Source organism: Rutidosis leptorrhynchoides, chromosome 4 (assembly GCF_046630445.1).
Source record: "Rutidosis leptorrhynchoides isolate AG116_Rl617_1_P2 chromosome 4, CSIRO_AGI_Rlap_v1, whole genome shotgun sequence".
Taxonomy (NCBI): domain Eukaryota; kingdom Viridiplantae; phylum Streptophyta; class Magnoliopsida; order Asterales; family Asteraceae; genus Rutidosis; species Rutidosis leptorrhynchoides.
In genome coordinates, this window is record NC_092336.1 from 177365876 (window position 1) to 177385603 (window position 19728).

At 37.1% G+C, this 19728-nt stretch overlaps 1 protein-coding gene across 1 annotated transcript in view; it reads right to left on the minus strand.

Moving 5' to 3' along the window:
- Positions 1–94: 94 nt before the first annotated feature.
- The window catches only part of LOC139841182 (AT-rich interactive domain-containing protein 1-like), an 88388-nt gene continuing 68754 nt past the window's right edge, over positions 95–19728 (minus strand). Inside the window, exon 3 of the transcript XR_011757399.1 lies at positions 95–176. The gene's annotated coding sequence lies outside the window, so the exon portion shown is untranslated. The remainder of the gene's footprint in view (positions 177–19728) is intronic.

The window sequence follows — 19728 nt, forward strand, 5'->3', positions numbered from 1 at the left end:
AATTGATAAACACGACCATTTAAGTTATTAGATTATTACAAAAATCCGAGTGTCACTTAAGTACGGTTTACAAACTTTTTGATTATACAAAAAATCATATCAGAGTTGACTTCATGACAAACATAACATCAACATGCCGTCTTCTCCCAAAACATCCTACAAGATAAGCTAACAACCTGCACGGAGGAGATGGAGGGCATTGGCACGAAGCAAAGTTAATAGTACTAACTATCAACAATAGTATAAAGAACATTTATTCTACATGTTATACAACTAAAGAACACATAACCAGTAGATATGTCACAAGAGACTCCGGTGGCTTGGCCGAGCCTACAACCGCTATCGGACTAGGTTTACCGGAAGTTGTTGGTCCCTTGATAACAACAGGAGTATTTTAGAGGGGGGGTGAATACAATTTCTTTTAATTAACTTAGCAGTTAAACACGATTAGTATTCAGGCATGTAAATTAAATAGAGTCACAGGTAATTTTCAACGGTTATTCTTTATTGATTGAATCACAAAGAATCACAACTATCCTTGACGGAATGATAGTTGGTTGATACAGATTATCTAGAATATAGCTAAGAGGTAAACTAAAAGCTATTACACGTTTTTGACTCTAAATAAATAAACCACACCACTATTTGTTACAATAGTGGATACAACAATTTATAGTAGTCCTATTAACCGTGTAATGGTTCTATTGTCCACTGGTACATAGGATGTCTGTACTTGTGGGGACAACTGAATCAGAGAGCATGCTCTCCTCTTTCCTCTTTGGTAGCTATTTACAGGAACACCCCAATTCGGTTTGGCACCACTATTTGATTAAACAAATAGAATGTTGTGTTCCCTAGGTGTTGACAAAGTATAACCCATGTCTGCACATGCGTTAAACTTCTACATTCCCACGTGGTCTTGTAAGGTCACTTGTCAGCCGCCGACGCGTGTCCTTTTCTGTTCAACTTTGTCTTTGACTTCTGTTGAATAGTACAATTGATGTAGACCACTCGAGAAACTATTATGCTTATAATGGAGCATAGCTGTCTTGTGTAGTAAGCTGCATTCCAGCTGTGCTGGTTCTTCATTGTTGAGACACTTGATATTCTTGAACTGCTGAGTACACATCCTGTGCTGATTGAAGAATACTGTCTACCTTGTGCTGGTAGACTGAGCAGCAAACTACACTCGACATAACAATATCTGCTATCTATACATAAACAAACTTGTGCTGGCTGCACATAACATTTTAGTGCAAATAAATTACAGTTTTGTCATAATTAAATCCTTAATTATTTTGGGGACTCAACAATCTCCCCCTATTTGATGATGACAAAACCTATGACATATAGAGAAAGCACTAAAGCTAGCACCGAGGGACCTAATGAAAAATAGGCAGTAAATTTGTCCCTTTTTAAGTTTGTTTTTGGGATCTTTTGCTGAGTTATCTATATCTTATAATTTGATATGATTTTGAAGATAAACTCATTTCACTTTCATTACAACAGAGTATATACAGTAATTACAAGGGCATCATAATGAAAAATGAAATAAACAAAAGATACAATTTGAGCACTAGAGGGCTATCTATCTTTATCTTTATCTTTATCTAATTCTTCTTCAGATAGCTCCTCTTGTTTGATTTTCCAGGCTTCAGGAAACAGGATAGGTATATCAGTAGGATCAAATACAGGAATATAAGGAGGTAGAATGATGTGATCTCTTCTTTGTGGGCCTTCACCAGTAGATTTCTTTCCTTTAGGTTTTTGAGAAAGTACTTATTCTACGTTTACTACTGGTGCATTTCCAAATTTTGTAGCTTTGTTGAAGAGATCTTGGAGTTCTGGCTTCAATGACTTTTTAATACCACTTTCAGTTTTACCAATGAAATACTCCAATATCTCCATCCATTCACTGGATCCTAAAGATCGTAACTCATCATAACTTATCCTTTCTTGAACATTATTTTCTCTGCTGACATTGAAAGCTCTTTTTGAGCCTCTGTGTACCTTGATGATCTTGCTGGGATTTGATCTTCTGTTCATCACATCACCATACCTGCTCCTATAATAATGATCAGATAGTTCTATGGTTCGAGCAGTTTCTATGGGAGCAATAGCAGGTGCTTTCTCAGCAGCTTCTAGTTCATCAAGGGCCTTATCCTATTCTTTGACAATGGCTTTAGCTAATTTGAGGGACTCAGCCTCTAGCTTTCTATCAGCAGCCAATTTATCTTCTATTTCTTGAAGCCTTACCCTCTCAACGAGTTCAGCATCAGCAGCCTCCCTTCTTTGCATTTCAGCTTCTAAACCCAACAGATAATCATCGGCAGTAATTTTCAGGGACTTTGCTGTTTCAATCATCTTTCTACCCTCTTCAGTTCTAAGGGCAGCACGATACTCCCTTAGATCCATACCCAGCTGGCGAGCCTCTTGAAATTGAGCTTTCTCCTCATCAGTAGAGAGCCTTTGACCACTGTTATTTAAGTATACACCAATTTCAATGCCATAAGTCAAGGCAGTGATGTAGAGTGGCTGATCAAGAGGATGATGCAACAATCTAACTTGGCGTATCCTTTCATTAATAGCTGCCTGTCTTTGCTCAAGCAATTCTGGTACAGTGATATCCAGCCTGTAAGCATCTCTTTCATCTGGATTCATCTTAAATAGATCTGGCTCACCACGGGCAACTGAATCATCTTCCCAAGTTCTGTGTTTACCATGATGTTTTGAGGAAGATGGAGGATACATGATTGATTCACCTATGCCAGATGAACTCACTGAAAACTGATTAACACGATTATCCTATGTTCTGTTAAAATAAGTGAGGGTCCGGGGAGAGATAGGTGATTGAACAAATAAGTGATCTCCACTACCCCAGACTGTAAAGTCAGCAGGATTAACCGTATCATCATCTAGATTAGCACCTAGCACATCCACCTTTGCTGGGTCTTCAACACTTGTTTCACCCAGCAGCACACTACTGGCTGGGTCTTCATTCACAGCACTCCTTGTCATGTCTTCAGTACCAGCTGACTGATTAGTATCAGCTGGCACAACTGCCTCAGTATCTTCATCAGCTGCCTCAAATAGGGGTCCTTTTCTTAGGGGCTGGTTGTAGTGACCTGAACTTTTCCATGTTTATATATATTAATTGAGATTGATATTTACATGACTAAATATTTCCAACGTGTTAAGCAATCAAACTTGTTAAGACTTGATTAAATGAAATAAGTTTCATATAGACAATTGATCACTCAAGTTGACCGGCGATTCACGAACGTTACAAATTTGTAAAAACTACATGTTGTGGTATATATAGACATATATATATGGTTGACATGAGATTATGATGAGTAAGTATCTCACTAAGTATATTAACAATGTGTGATATACATAAGAAATGAGATTACTAAGTTAAGAAACTCGAAATGATATATATATAACGATTATCGTTATGATAACGTCTACTAAATACATATGTATCATATTAAGATATTGATACACTTTATTTAACATGATAAAATGATATTTAAATATATCATTAAGTGTGTTAACAATGAACTACATATGTAAAAAAAAGACTACTAACTTAATGATTTCGAAACGAGACATATATGCAACGATTATCGTTGTAACGACATTTAAATGTATATATATCATATTAAGATATATTAATATATCATAATATCATAATAATATAATAATTTAACATCTCATTAGATATAATAAACATTGGGTTAACAACATTTAACAAGATCGTTAACTTAAAGGTTTCAAATCAACACTTACATGTAACGACTAACGAAGACTTAACGACTCCATTAGAATGTATATACATGTTGTGTTTTGATATGTATTCTTACACTTTTGAAAGACTTCAAGACACATATCAAAGTACTTCTACTTAACAAAAATGCTTACAATTACATCCTCGTTCAGTTTCATCAACAATTCTACTCGTATGCACCCGTATTCGTACTCGTACAATACACAGCTTTTAGATGTATGTACTATTGGTATATACACTCCAATGATCAGCTCTTAGCAGCCCATGTGAGTCACCTAACACATGTGGGAACCATCATTTGGCAACTAGCATGAAATATCTCATAAAATTACAAAAATATTAGTAATCATTCATGACTTATTTACATGAAAACAAAATTACATATCCTTTATATCTAATCCATATACCAACGACCAAAAACACCTACAAACACTTTCATTCTTCAATTTTCTTCATCTAAGTGATCTCTCTCAAGTTCTATCTTCAAGTTCTAAGTGTTCTTCATAAATTCTATAAGTTCTAGTTTCATAAAATCAAGAATACTTCCAAGTTTGCTAGCTTACTTCCAATCTTGTAAAGTGATCATCCAACTTCAAGAAATCTTTCTTATTTACAGTAAGATATCTTTCTAATACAAGGTAATACTCATATTCAAACTTTGATTCAATTTCTATAACTATAACAATCTTATTTCGAGTGAAAATCTTACTTGAACTTGTTTTCGTGTCATGATTCTGCTTCAAGAACTTTCAAGCCATCCGAGGATCCTTTGAAGCTAGATCCATTTTTCTCATTTCCAGTAGTTTTATCCAGAAAACTTGAGGTATTAATGATGTTCATAACATCATTCGATTCATACATATAAAGCTATCTTATTCGAAGGTTCAAACTTGAAATCACTAGAACATAGTTTAGTTAATTCTAAACTTGTTCGCAAACAAAAGTTAATCCTTCTAACTTGACTTTTAAAATCAAATAAACACATGTTCTATATATATATATGATATGCTAACTTAATGATTTAAAACCGGAAAACACGAAAAACACCGTAAAATCGGATATACGCCGTTGCAGTAACACCGCGGGCTGTTTTGGGTTAGTTAATTAAAAACTATGATAAATTTTGATTTAAAAGTTGTTCTTCTGGGAAAATTATTTTTCTTATGAACATGAAACTATATTCAAAAATCATGGTTAAACTCAAAGTGGAAGTATGTTTTCCAAAATGGTCATCTAGACGTCGTTCTTTCGACTGAAATGACTACCTTTACAAAAACGACTTGTAACCTGTAATTCCGACTATAAACTTATACTTTTTCTGTATAGATTCATAAACTTAAGTTCAATATGAAACAATAGCAATTGGATTCACTCAAAACGGATTTAAAACGAAGAAGTTATGGGTAAAACAAGATTGGATATTTTTGATCTTTTTAGCTACGGGAAATGTTTAACAAATCTATACAAATCATATCCTAGCTAACTTATATTGTATTATACATGTATTCTAATATATTATGTAATCTTGGAATACCATAGACACGTATGCAAATGTTTTGACATATCATATCGACCCATGTATATATATTATTTGGAACAACCATAGACACTCTATATGCAGTAATGTTGGAGTTAGCTATACAGGGTTGAGGTTGATTCTAAAAATATATATAATTTGAGTTGTGATCTAGCCTGAGACGTGTATACACTGGGTCGTGGATTGATTCAAGATAATATATATCGATTTATTTCTGTACATCTAACTGTGGACAACTAGTTGTAGGTTATTAACGAGGACAGCTGACTTAATACACTCAAATATTTAAAACATAATAAAAATGGTTGTAATTATATTTTGATCATACTTTGATATATATGTACATATTTGTATAGGTTCGTGAATCGATCTGTGGCCAAGTCTTATTTTCGAGGAAGGAAATATCTGTGAAAGTGAGTTATAGTCCCACTTTTAAAATCTAATATTTTTGGGATGAGAATACATGCAGGTTTTATAAATGATTTACAAAATAGACACAAGTACGTGAAACTACATTCTATGGTTGAATTATCGAAATTGAATATGCCCCTTTTTATTAAGTCTGGTAATCTAAGAATTAGGGAACAGACACCATAATTGACGCGAATCCTAAAGATAGATCTATTGGGCCTAACAAACCCCATCCAAAGTACCAGATGCTTTCGTACTTCGAAATTTATATCATATCCGAAGGGTGTCCCGGAATGATGGGGATATTTTTATATATGCATTTTGTTAATGTTGGTTAACAGGTGTTCACCATATGAATGATTTTTATCTCTATGTATGGGATGTATATTGAAATATGAAATCTTGTGGTCTATTGTTACGATTTGATATATATAGGTTAAACCTATAACTCACCAACATTTTTGTTGATGTTTAAAGCATGTTTATTCTCAGGTGAATACTAAGAGCTTCCGCTGTTGCATACTAAAATAAGGACAAGATTTGGAGTCCATGTTTGTATGATATTGTGTAAAAACTGCATTCAAGAAACATATGTCGATGTAATATATTTCTATTGTAAACCATTATGTAATAGTCGTGTGTAAACAGTATATTTTAGATTATCATTATTTGATAATCTACGTAATGCTTTTGAAACCTTTATTGATAAAATAAAGGTTATGGTTGTTTTAAAAATGAATGCAGTCTTTAAAAAATGTCTCATATAGAGGTCAAAACCTCGCAACGAAATCAATTAATATGGAACGTTTATAATCAATATGAACGGGACATTTCAGTGGTTGTCCCTAGGAGCAGATTTCACACTTTGTTTGTCAATTGACATGGGTTCAGCTGATGGTTCTTGTGTTGATACTGGTTCTTGTGGTGGCAGATAGGGAACAATAGCAAGATGCTCCCCCTGAATGTCAACATCTGCTGGCTGTTGTTGTGTAGCTGGCTGAGTAGAAGATACTGGTCGAGAAGATGAGCTGGTTTCTAACATTGCATCTAGCGATTTCATAAATACATCAGCTCTAACTCCACCTGACCCAGTAGAAGCTAAATAGTCTTTCATCTCTCCAGGAGTCATCTTTTTTATTCTATCTGCTCGCTCAGCATACAGCTTGGCTTTCTTTTTATCATACTTGATCATGAACTTAGCATTTCTTTTCAGGGTAGCCCTTTTATATTCTTCAATGCTGATCAGATCATCATCAATTTCACGCTTATCAGGAGTGAGGGTTCGCCTACGCTCCATTTTAAGTCTTTTTAGAGCAGCATAGGCCCCAAACTTAGCGTTGAAAGCAGCATCTAATTCCTGCTGTCTCTTCTGATGTCTCTCCATTTTTCTTTTCAATTTACGTTCAATGGTTTGAGAGACAACAAAAGATTCAGCAACAGCCAATTCAGAAACGTCACTGGGCTTACTGCCAGAACCAATATCATCCACTGATGTGGCAAACACACTGGGTTGAGATTCACCAGCTGCCTGTACACCAGCTTCAGTATGAGCGTTGCTGGACTTAGTGTCAGTACCATCACCACCATCATCATCATCTCTCCTCTGCTGTTTAGGAGCCTTTTCATGCTCATGCTCCCCCTCAAATTGTTTTCTCTTTTTAGACTTTTTCTTAGACTTCTTCTCCCCCTTTTTGTCATCAGCAGGGGCAGAAGGATGAGCAGGGGAGACCTGTGCATCAAGGTCACTATCTGACTGAGGAACAGAGAAAGCAAAATTGTTCCAGTCAGCATCAGCAGGAGAAAGATGGGCACCAGGATCTACGCCATATTGTCTTAGGCAGAGGTTGGAAGTTCGAACTTCATTTCTATCAACACCCATGGCCATATTTTAGACATCAGCCCTAACACCAGCTTGAAGATCAGCTATGCGTTGCATTACCTCCACCATTTGAACATATGCTGAGGCAGGAATCATAGTAGCCATTTGATGTTCCTGCGAATCCAATCTCTCTTCTAGCACCTTATTTTCTTCATTAAGGAAAAGAATTTTGCGATTAGCAGCATCCAAATCAGCTTGAAGACGGGCAATATCCTCAGTATACTCATTGTGAGAGATGATTCGCCTCTTTAAATCCTCCTCCTCTTCATGTTGTTTGATAATGGCTTCCACCGCAAGATCTGCAAAGGCACACACTTGTTTGAGCTTGTTCTCAATATAAGAAATGGTAACCTCCCCAGCTATGCGTACTGCTTCAGATACTCTATCAAAAATAGCCGAACGAATGGTGTTTTGTAGATCCGGTGTGACTTCAGCTAATGTCTTATAGACAGCCAAAGTGGAGATGGCAGCCACCTCATCAGCATTAAACTTAGTATAGCTAGTTGAGGGGCGATCACTAGCAGCTAACACAGGAGTACCTCCGTGGGGTGGTGGAGGTGGAAGGTCAGAGTCTGACTCGTCACCATGATCACCATAATTTTTACCTTCACCCGAAGGTTTAGAACCACTGGTATCCTTGTCAGCATCATTATCAGCATCATCAGTGAGATCCACTAGTTTATCTTTGGAGCCAGTCACATTATCATGAATGACTGGCTCTTTCTTACCAGTACCTTTATCAGCATCAGCATCAGATGAAGAAGATGATGAGAAAGAAGCTGATGAATCAGAAGGTACTGGCGAATCAGGAAGTTTTTTGCATGATATATTTACCAGTAGTGGGATCTCTGATGAACTTGAGAGGCCTCCATGTACCAGGCCATGGAGAAGCAGCTGGAGCCATACCAAAATAGTGATAGTATGGCTGCTCATTGATCTGTTCCAAAGTAGCCAGCCTCTCATATACCTATTCTCTTGCTGGTCGATCAAGCTGAGACAACATTTCAGTCAGCTCTTCCCTAGGTAGTTTACTGGCTGACACCAGAGCACTTTGGGGATCAATAGTCAGCTGATCCACCAGCAAGGCAACTCTGGGAGTGATGGATGCTCCCCTATAGATGAAGTTAGGTACAACTTCATCAGGATCTGGTACCTGGCACACATATGACTGCTGCTCAGCAGAAGCAGTAGCCTGAGATGAATCAGTAGTGGCAGTAGCAGAGGTACCAGCATCCATACTGGGTTCCGTAGAACCAGTAGCAGAAGTAGGTGACTGTGCAGTAGGTGAAGAAGCAGCATCTGCAGCACCTTTAAAGAAAATATTCGGTGTTGAATCAGAAACCTGTAGATTACCAGCGGAATCCACAGTAATAAATTGTCTCGATTGAAGATCAGAAACATCTGGAATAACACTAGTAGCAGCAGTATCCACCTTTGGCTCTTTGGAAACAAAGCGAACATCCTGAAGAAACGAAGGCCAGGAATCATCATCAGCATGCAAGCCACCACTAGTAACCACTTCAGTAGTAACAGCAGTTGTAGTAACAGTGGTAGTGGTAGCATCATCAATATCAAGAACCTTCTTAACAATGTTATCAATAACCTTTTCAAGTACCGGAGGAGGTTCCATTATCATCTCATCAACTACTTCAAAATCAGTGGTTGAGGCAGCAATACCAGAGACAGTAGGAGGAGTAGCAGATATATCAACAGTAGCTACCTCCTCATTAACAGTAAGATCAGTGGAACCAGCAACCACATTGTCTCTAGTAGAGCCAGCAGCAGTAGAGGCAACAGTACTAGTGTCAGCACCACCAGTAGGAAAATCAGTAGCACCAACACCAGTAGCAGAAGCAGAGAGCTCATCAGTAGAAACATTAACATCCTTTTCTTGCTCCCCATCTGCCTGTTCATCTACCCTGCTAAGAACTGAAACAAAAGAACATTTTATGTTAACAACTGTAGAACCAAATAAATTTGACTCAATAATTATATCTGTTGTTGGTCTCTGGGGACAGACTGGTGGTTTAGTCAGCCCTTTGATTGAGACAGAGTTAGGTGTCTGTAAGTGCAGCTGTGACTCTGCTGACTCATTGGCAACACATGTTGACCCAGATAGTGTAAGAGTTCTGGCTGGTAATCATGTAGGAGTGAGACTCTTATCATGATCCAAGTAACATATTAGCTGTGCAGTATCCTAAGCTGGTTCAACACGATGAGGACCCAGCTCAAGTTTGCTTTGGGGGTCAGTTATGTGCTCTGCTGGTTGTACTGTCAGCAGAGGATATAGCATTAAGTTTAATTTAGAAAAATGTGGAAGTGTCTGGCTAGAAGAGTATGGGTTGCTACTCTTCTTAACACTAGTTTTAAAACCAGTCAGCTTGGGAGCCAAGGTTATACCTTTAACTCCACTTTCATTTTTCAAGTTAACAGTTAAAATGTTTTTCAATTAAGTTAGAATTGTCTCCTGTTTGGTCTAGAAACGCACCAGGTTCCATAGCCACATCCTTTGCAGGAGCAGCAGTTGAGACTGGTGCAATCTCCCCTGTGGTTTGCTTGGAGCCAGCCTTTGCACGTTTGCATTTGCCTGTTACCAAGAAATAGATGAGCAACGGATTCCAATACTAGAAATGGGTAGTCAGTATATAAGACTAGGGCTGTTCTTTATTATCAGAGAGCACTAGATTCTAATACAACTACTGCTTTACCAGTATATGAGAAGGTGGCTGTTCTAGTTGAGGAAGCTGGCTGCTTCCTACGCTTAGCTGGCTTACGCTGAGGACCCTCCCCCTCAGCTGGTGCAGAACTAGAGGCAGTCGATTGGTGAGCTCCACCCTGAGCAGCAAGATACTCAAGCATGCCTGGTGTCAAACCAGTATATGGAGCAGCAGGTGCATCTTTTGGCATACCCCCTTGTTTTAGAGGCAGGTCGTATGATTGATCAGCAATCTGCTGGTAAGCTTCACCCAGCTCACTTTCAAAAACCAGGCTTAAAAACCTTGGAAAGAGGATTAAATGTGTTCGTTTAGGTGCTTGCACCATCTCCCTTAGCCTCAAATAAATCTCCCCGGCATAATCAATGTTCCTGTTGAACAACTGACCATGACCAATTTTAAGCTCAAAATCTAAGCACTGGTCAAAACTTCCTGATTTCTGGCTGATGCACTGGGTCAGCAGCCCAAAGAAGTAGTACCAAAAAGGTGGCATATGCTTCCTCAAAGGTGTATGAGCTATTGGTTGAGAAAACCCATGATTTCTAGCACCTCCCTTCTGAATACATCGCTGGTTGGTGAATCGACAAACGGTCCATCTGGTAATTGAAGGGCATGGCGGATGGCTTCAGCGGTGACGGAGCAAGTTAGGGTTTCGGTTACCATGCCACGAATACATAGAACATTCTGGGGAGTGGTGGCAGTGGTGGCAGTATACCAAAATCGTGCCAAGCAAGCAGAATATAAGTGTGAAGGTACACCGGTGATAGCTCTAGCCAGAGGGGATTGCCGGATGTAGTCGATTAGCGTTTCATAACCCATATTGGCTTTTGATTTGGGAATGGAGAGTGAATGAGTAGCATTGCCTCTCGATAGGCGAATAGTCATGTGTTCAGGTGCATTAGCAGCCCTAACCAGAGCTGGGTGGAGATTGAACAGTGGTCCTTGAACAACCTGTTCCTCCGGTGCCGGTTGTGGTTGTTGATCAGGTTGTTGTGCCGGTTGTTGTTGCTGATGTTGTTCCTCTGGCTGGTTTTTAACATGTGGTGATTGTGGTTGGTCTGCCATTGATGATATGTAAAGATGAAGATATGAAGTTGTGAGAGTTAGAAGATTGGAAGATTTTGAGAGAAAAGAGTGTGTGATTATGAATAATGAATAACCGAAGGTTATTATGGAAGATAAAACACTCTTTTATCCGTTCTGATTGGGTGAAAAAGTGCAGGAGATAGAAAATGGCAACTGTCATCTGCAGGCGCGTGGGCAGAAGTGACAGACTGGCACACTTTCAAGGGGACACAGACTGTTGACATGACGTATATACGACTTGAACACTCATACCTCTCATTCAGCATTAAATGCAGCAGGTTTTAATTCAAAATTGATTTAAAGACCACAAAATAAGTTTTGTATTAAATACAAAATACTTTGTTACATTTAATATGTCATGAATTTAATTTAAATCATTGGGAGTAAATGAGTTTCAGTTTTAAGGAATCATTTAATTTTGTGAGCTATTTATTATTTCATTTAAAACATTTTGAGTAACCAAAGTATAAAAGACCTTGTTGTGCTGAGTGTTTGACATGTAGGCAGTAAGTTAATAAATGTGACTTACTGGTTTGCCCTACACGTTATAGAGCTAGCACACCAACAAAAATTGTCTTTTATTTAAAGTTCAAGCATACCCAGCTCAGAGATGAGATAGTTAAAACGTTTCTCATCTAAGGGCTTTGTGAATAGATCTGCTAACTGCTGGTCTGTCGAAATAAAATGTAGCTCCACATCTCCTTTTTGAACATGATCCCTTATGAAATGATATCGAACGTCAATGTGCTTTGTTCTTGAATGCATCACAGGATTGTTGGTGATAGCAATTGCACTTGTGTTGTCATAGTAGATTGGAGTCTTTGTAACATGAACACCATAGTCTTTCAGCTGGCTTTGCATCCATAGTACTTGAGCAGTACAACTACCAGCAGAAACGTATTCTGCCTCAGCAGTAGATGTGGACACAGTATTTTGCTTTTTGCTCGTCCAGCTGACTAGCCTACCACCTAGTAACTGGCAACCACCAGTAGTACTTTTCTTGTCTATTTTACACCCTGTAAAGTCAGCATCTGAATACCCAATTAGCTCAAAATCCTGGTCTTTGGGATACCAAAGACCACGTTTAGCAGTAGCTTTCAGATACCTAAATATCCTTTTTACTGCTAGCAAGTGTGACTCTTTAGGATCAGCTTGATATCTGGCACAGAGACATGTGGCAAACATAATATCTGGTCTGCTGGCTGTAAGATAAATTAGGGATCCAATCATACCTCTATATTCATTGATATTGACTGGTTCACCATTGGAATCAGTATCTATTTTAATAGATGCTGCCATTAGGGTCCCTATATCTTTTAAACAGGTCAGACCAAATTTCTTTAACATATCTTTGATATATTTATCCTGACTTATAAAAATTCCATCATCAAGTTGTTTAATTTACAATCCCAAAAAGTATTGCAAATCTCTTTGTAAGCTCATTTAATATGTCTTCGACATAAGTTTTGAAAAATCTTGACAATGTTTCTCATTTTTAGATCCATAAATAATATCATCCACATATATCTGTACCAGCAAGAGATCACCATCTGTCTCTTTTGAGAACAGAGTGGTATCAATTGTTCTAACTTTAAAACCTATACCAGTGAGATACACATGAAGTGTCTCATACCATGCTCTTGGAGCCTATTTGAGGCCATAAAGAGCTTTGTCTAGCTTGTAGACATGGTCTGGATATTTACTGCTTACAAAACCAGGAGGCTGTTTGACATAAACTTCTTCTTGCAGCTTCCCATTTAGAAATGCAGATTTAACATCCATCTGGAATACCCTAAAGTTCATCTTAGTAGCATATGCCAAGAACAATCTGATAACTTCCATCCTAGCAACTGGAGCATATGTCTCTCCATAATCCAATCCTTCTTCCTGTTTGAACCCTTGAGCTACCAACCTAGCTTTGTTTCTGATCACAATCCCATCTTCATCCATCTTGTTCTTGAAAACCCACTTGGTACCAATGATCTTCTTAGTTTCATCATCAGGTTTAGGTACCAATGTCCAAACCTTATTCCTATCAAACTGGGAGATCTCTTCTTGCATAGCTCCTTCCCAGCTTGGATCTTTGATTACTTCATCAGGACATGTAGGTTCAATGGTAGACACAAAATTTACATGCATACAAAAGTTACCGGTCGCATGCCTTCTTGTTTTAACACCACTAGCCAGATTACCAATAACTTGCTCAATTGGATGCTCTTTTGTCCATCTAGTGTTATGAACAGTTGAGCTTGTCGTGGAACACACAGCATCTTGATCATCAGCTGGTTCAAAGGTGAAATGTCCCGTTCTTATTGATTAAAAACGTTCCATATTAATTGATTTCGTTGCGAGGTTTTGACCTCTATATGAGACGTTTTTCAAAGACTGCATTCATTTTTAAACAAACCATAACCTTTATTTCATCAATAAAGGTTTAAAAAGCTTTACGTAGATTATCAAATAATGATAATCTAAAATATCCTGTTTACACACGACCATTACATAATGGTTTACAATACAAATATGTTACAACAAAATAAGTTTCTTGAATGCAGTTTTTACACAATATCATACAAGCATGGACTCCAAATCTTGTCCTTATTTAAGTATGCGACAGCGGAAGCTCTTAATAATCACCTGAGAATAAACATGCTTAAAACGTCAACAAAAATGTTGGTGAGTTATAGGTTTAACCTATATATATCAAATCGTAACAATAGACCACAAGATTTCATATTTCAATACACATCCCATACATAGAGATAAAAATCATTCATATGGTGAACACCTGGTAACCGACAATAACAAGATGCATATATAAGAATATCCCCATCATTCCGGGACACCCTTCGGATATGATATAAATTTCGAAGTACTAAAGCATCCGGTACTTTGGATGGGGTTTGTTAGGCCCAATAGATCTATCTTTAGGATTCGCGTCAATTAGGGTGTCTGTTCCCTAATTCTTAGATTACCAGACTTAATAAAAAGGGGCATATTCGATTTCGATAATTCAACCATAGAATGTAGTTTCACGTACTTGTGTCTATTTTGTAAATCATTTATAAAACCTGCATGTATTCTCATCCCAAAAATATTAGATTTTAAAAGTGGGACTATAACTCACTTTCACAGATTTTTACTTCGTCGGGAAGTAAGACTTGACCACTGGTTGATTCACGAACCTATAACAATATATACATATATATCAAAGTATGTTCAAAATATATTTACAACACTTTTAATATATTTTGATGTTTTAAGTTTATTAAGTCAGCTGTCCTCGTTAGTAACCTACAACTAGTTGTCCACAGTTAGATGTACAGAAATAAATCGATAAATATTATCTTGAATCAATCCACGACCCAGTGTATACGTATCTCAGTATTGATCACAACTCAAACTATATATATTTTGGAATCAACCTCAACCCTGTATAGCTAACTCCAACATTCACATATAGAGTGTCTATGGTTGTTCCGAAATATATATAGATGTGTCGACATGATAGGTCGAAACATTGTATACGTGTCTATGGTATCTCAAGATTACATAATATATAATACAAGTTGATTAAGTTATGGTTGGAATAGATTTGTTACCAATTTTCACGTAGCTAAAATGAGAAAAATTATCCAATCTTGTTTTACCCATAACTTCTTCATTTTAAATCCGTTTTGAGTGAATCAAATTGCTATGGTTTCATATTGAACTCTATTTTATGAATATAAACAAAAAAAGTATAGGTTTCTAGTCGGAAAAATAAGTTACAAGTCGTTTTTGTAAAGGTAGTCATTTCAGTCGAAAGAACGACGTCTAGATGACCATTTTAGAAAACATAATTCCACTTTGAGTTTAACCATAATTTTTGGATATAGTTTCATGTTCATAATAAAAATCATTTTCTCAGAATAAAAACTTTTAAATCAAAGTTTATCATAGTTTTTAATTAACTAACCCAAAACAGCCCGCGGTGTTACTACGACGGCGTAAATCCGGTTTTACGTTGTTTTTCGTGTTTCCAGGTTTTAAATCATTAAGTTAGCATATCATATAGATATAGAACATGTGTTTAGTTGATTTTAAAAGTCAAGTTAGAAGGATTAACTTTGTTTGCGAACAAGTTTAGAATTAACTAAACTATGTTCTAGTGATTACAAGTTTAAACCTTCGAATAAGATAGCTTTATATGTATGAATCGAATGATGTTATGAACATCATTACTACCTTAAGTTCCTTGGATGAACCTACTGGAAAAGAGAAAAATGGATCTAGCTTCAATGGATCCTTGGATGGCTCAAAGTTCTTGAAGCAAAATCATGACACGAAAACAAGTTCAAGTAAGATCATCACTTGAAATAAGATTGTTATAGTTATAGAAATTGAACCAAAGTTTGAATATGATTATTACCTTGTATTAGAATGATAACCTACTGTAAGAAACAAAGATTTCTTGAGGTTGGATGATCACCTTACAAGATTGGAAGTGAGCTAGCAAACTTGAAAGTATTCTTGATTTTATGAAACTAGAACTTTTGGAATTTATGAAGAACACTTAGAACTTGAAGATAGAACTTGAGAGAGTTCAATTAGATGAAGAAAATTGAAGAATGAAAGTGTTTGTAGGTGTTTTTGGTCGTTGGTGTATGGATTAGATATAAAGGATATGTAATTTTGTTTTCATGTAAATAAGTCATGAATGATTACTCATATTTTTGTAATCTTATGAGATATTTCATGCTAGTTGCCAAATGATGGTTCCCACATGTGTTAGGTGACTCACATGGGCTGCTAAGAGCTGATCATTGGAGTGTATATACCAATAGTACATACATCTAAAAGCTGTGTATTGTACGAGTACGAATACGGGTGCATACGAGTAGAATTGTTGATGAAACTGAACGAGAATGTAATTGTAAGCATTTTTGTTAAGTAGAAGTATTTTGATAAGTGTATTGAAGTCTTTCAAAAGTGTATAAATACATATTAAAACACTACATGTATATACATTTTAACTGAGTCGTTAAGTCATCGTTAGTCGTTACATGTAAGTGTTGTTTTGAAACCTTTAGGTTAACGATCTTGTTAAATGTTGTTAACCCAATGTTTATAATAACAAAAGAGATTTTAAATTATTATATTATCATGATATTATGATGTACGAATATCTCTTAATATGATATATATACATTAAATGTCGTTACAACGATAAACGTTACATATATGTCTCGTTTCAAAATCATTAAGTTAGTAGTCTTGTTTTTACATATGTAGTTCATTGTTAATATATTTAATGATATGTTTACTTATCATAATATCATGTTAACTATATATATAACCATATATATGTCATCATATAGTTTTTTACAAGTTTTAACGTTCGTGAATCACCGGTCAACTTGGGTGGTCAATTGTCTATATGAAACCTATTTCAATTAATCAAGTCTTAACAAGTTTGATTGCTTAACATGTTGGAAACATTTAATCATGTAAACATCAATCTCAATTAATATATATAAACATGGAAAAGTTCGGGTCACTACAGTACCTACCCGTTAAATAAATTTCGTCCCGAAATTTTAAGCTGTTGAAGGTGTTGACGAATCTTCTGGAAATAGATGCGGGTATTTCTTCTTCATCTGATCTTCACGCTCCCAGGTGAACTCGGGTCCTCTACGAGCATTCCATCGAACCTTAACAATTGGTATCTTGTTTTGCTTAAGTCTTTTAACCTCACGATCCATTATTTCGACGGGTTCTTCGATGAATTGGAGTTTTTCGTTGATTTGGATTTCATCTAACTGAATAGTAAGGTCTTCTTTAGCAAAACATTTCTTCAAATTCGAGACGTGGAAAGTGTTATGTACAGCCGCGAGTTGTTGAGGTAACTCAAGTCGGTAAGCTACTGGTCCGACACGATCAATAATCTTGAATGGTCCAATATACCTTGGATTTAATTTCCCTCGTTTACCAAATCGAACAACGCCTTTCCAAGGTGAAACTTTAAGCATGACCATCTCTCCAATTTCAAATTCTATATCTTTTCTTTTAATGTCAGCGTAGCTCTTTTGTCGACTTTGGGCGGTTTTCAACCGTTGTTGAATTTGGATGATCTTCTCGGTAGTTTCTTGTATAATCTCCGGACCCGTAATCTGTCTATCCCCCACCTCACTCCAACAAATCGGAGACCTGCACTTTCTACCATAAAGTGCTTCAAACGGCGCCATCTCAATGCTTGAATGGTAGCTGTTGTTGTAGGAAAATTCTGCTAACGGTAGATGTCGATCCCAACTGTTTCCGAAATCAATAACACATGCTCGTAGCATGTCTTCAAGCGTTTGTATCGTCCTTTCGCTCTGCCCATCAGTTTGTGGATGATAGGCAGTACTCATGTCTAGACGAGTTCCTAATGCTTGCTGTAATGTCTGCCAGAATCTTGAAATAAATCTGCCATCCCTATCAGAGATAATAGAGATTGGTATTCCATGTCTGGAGACGACTTCCTTCAAATACAGTCGTGCTAACTTCTCCATCTTGTCATCTTCTCTTATTGGTAGGAAGTGTGCTGATTTGGTGAGACGATCAACTATTACCCAAATAGTATCAAAACTACTTGCAGTCCTTGGCAATTTAGTGATGAAATCCATGGTAATGTTTTCCCATTTCCATTCCGGGATTTCGGGTTGTTGAAGTAGACCTGATGGTTTCTGATGCTCAGCTTTGACCTTAGAACACGTCAAACATTCTCCTACGTATTTAGCAACATCGGCTTTCATACCCGGCCACCAAAAATGTTTCTTGAGATCCTTGTACATCTTCCCCGTTCCAGGATGTATTGAGTATCTGGTTTTATGAGCTTCTCTAAGTACCATTTCTCTCATATCTCCAAATTTTGGTACCCAAATCCTTTCAGCCCTATACCGGGTTCCGTCTTCCCGAATATTAAGATGCTTCTCCGATCCTTTGGGTATTTCATCCTTTAAATTTCCCTCTTTTAAAACTCCTTGTTGCGCCTCCTTTATTTGAGTAGTAATGTTATTATGAATCATTATATTCATAGATTTTACTCGAATGGGTTCTCTATCCTTCCTGCTCAAGGCATCGGCTACCACATTTGCCTTCCCCGGGTGGTAACGAATCTCAAAATCGTAATCATTCAATAATTCAATCCACCTACGCTGCCTCATATTCAGTTGTTTCTGATTAAATATGTGTTGAAGACTTTTGTGGTCGGTATATATAATACTTTTGACCCCATATAAGTAGTGCCTCCAAGTCTTTAATGCAAAAACAACCGCGCCTAATTCCAAATCATGCGTCGTATAATTTTGTTCGTGAATCTTCAATTGTCTAGACGCATAAGCAATCACCTTCGTTCGTTGCATTAATACACAACCGAGACCTTGCTTTGATGCGTCACAATAAATCACAAAATCATCATTCCCTTCAGGCAATGACAATATAGGTGCCGTAGTTAGCTTTTTCTTCAATAACTGAAACGCTTTCTCTTGTTCATCATTCCATTCAAATTTCTTCCCTTTATGCATTAATGTAGTCAAGGGTTTTGCTATTCTGGAAAAGTCTTGGATGAACCTTCTGTAGTAACCAGCTAGTCCTAAAAACTGGCGTATGTGTTTCGGAGTTTTCGGGGTTTCCCACTTTTCAACAGTTTCTATCTTTGCCGGATCCACCTTAATACCTTCTTTGTTCACTATGTGACCGAGGAATTGAACTTCTTCCAACCAAAATGCACACTTTGAAAACTTAGCGTACAATTCTTCCTTCCTCAATACTTCTAACACCTTTCTCAAATGTTCACCGTGTTCTTGGTCATTCTTTGAGTAAATAAGTATGTCATCAATGAAAACAATGACAAACTTGTCAAGGTATGGTCCACACACTCGGTTCATAAGGTCCATGAACACAGCTGGTGCATTAGTTAAACCAAACGGCATGACCATAAACTCGTAATGACCGTAACGTGTTCTGAAAGCAGTCTTTGGAATATCATCTTCTTTCACCCGCATTTGATGATACCCGGAACGTAAGTCAATCTTTGAATAAACAGACGTGCCTTGTAGTTGATCAAATAAGTCGTCGATTCTCGGTAGTGGGTAGCGGTTCTTGATGGTAAGTTTGTTCAACTCTCGGTAGTCGATACACAACCTGAATGTACCATCTTTCTTCTTGACAAACAAAACAGGAGCTCCCCACGGTGATGTGCTTGGTCGAATGAAACCACGCTCTAAAAGTTCTTGTAATTGGCTTTGCAGTTCTTTCATCTTGCTGGGTGCGAGTCTGTAAGGAGCAC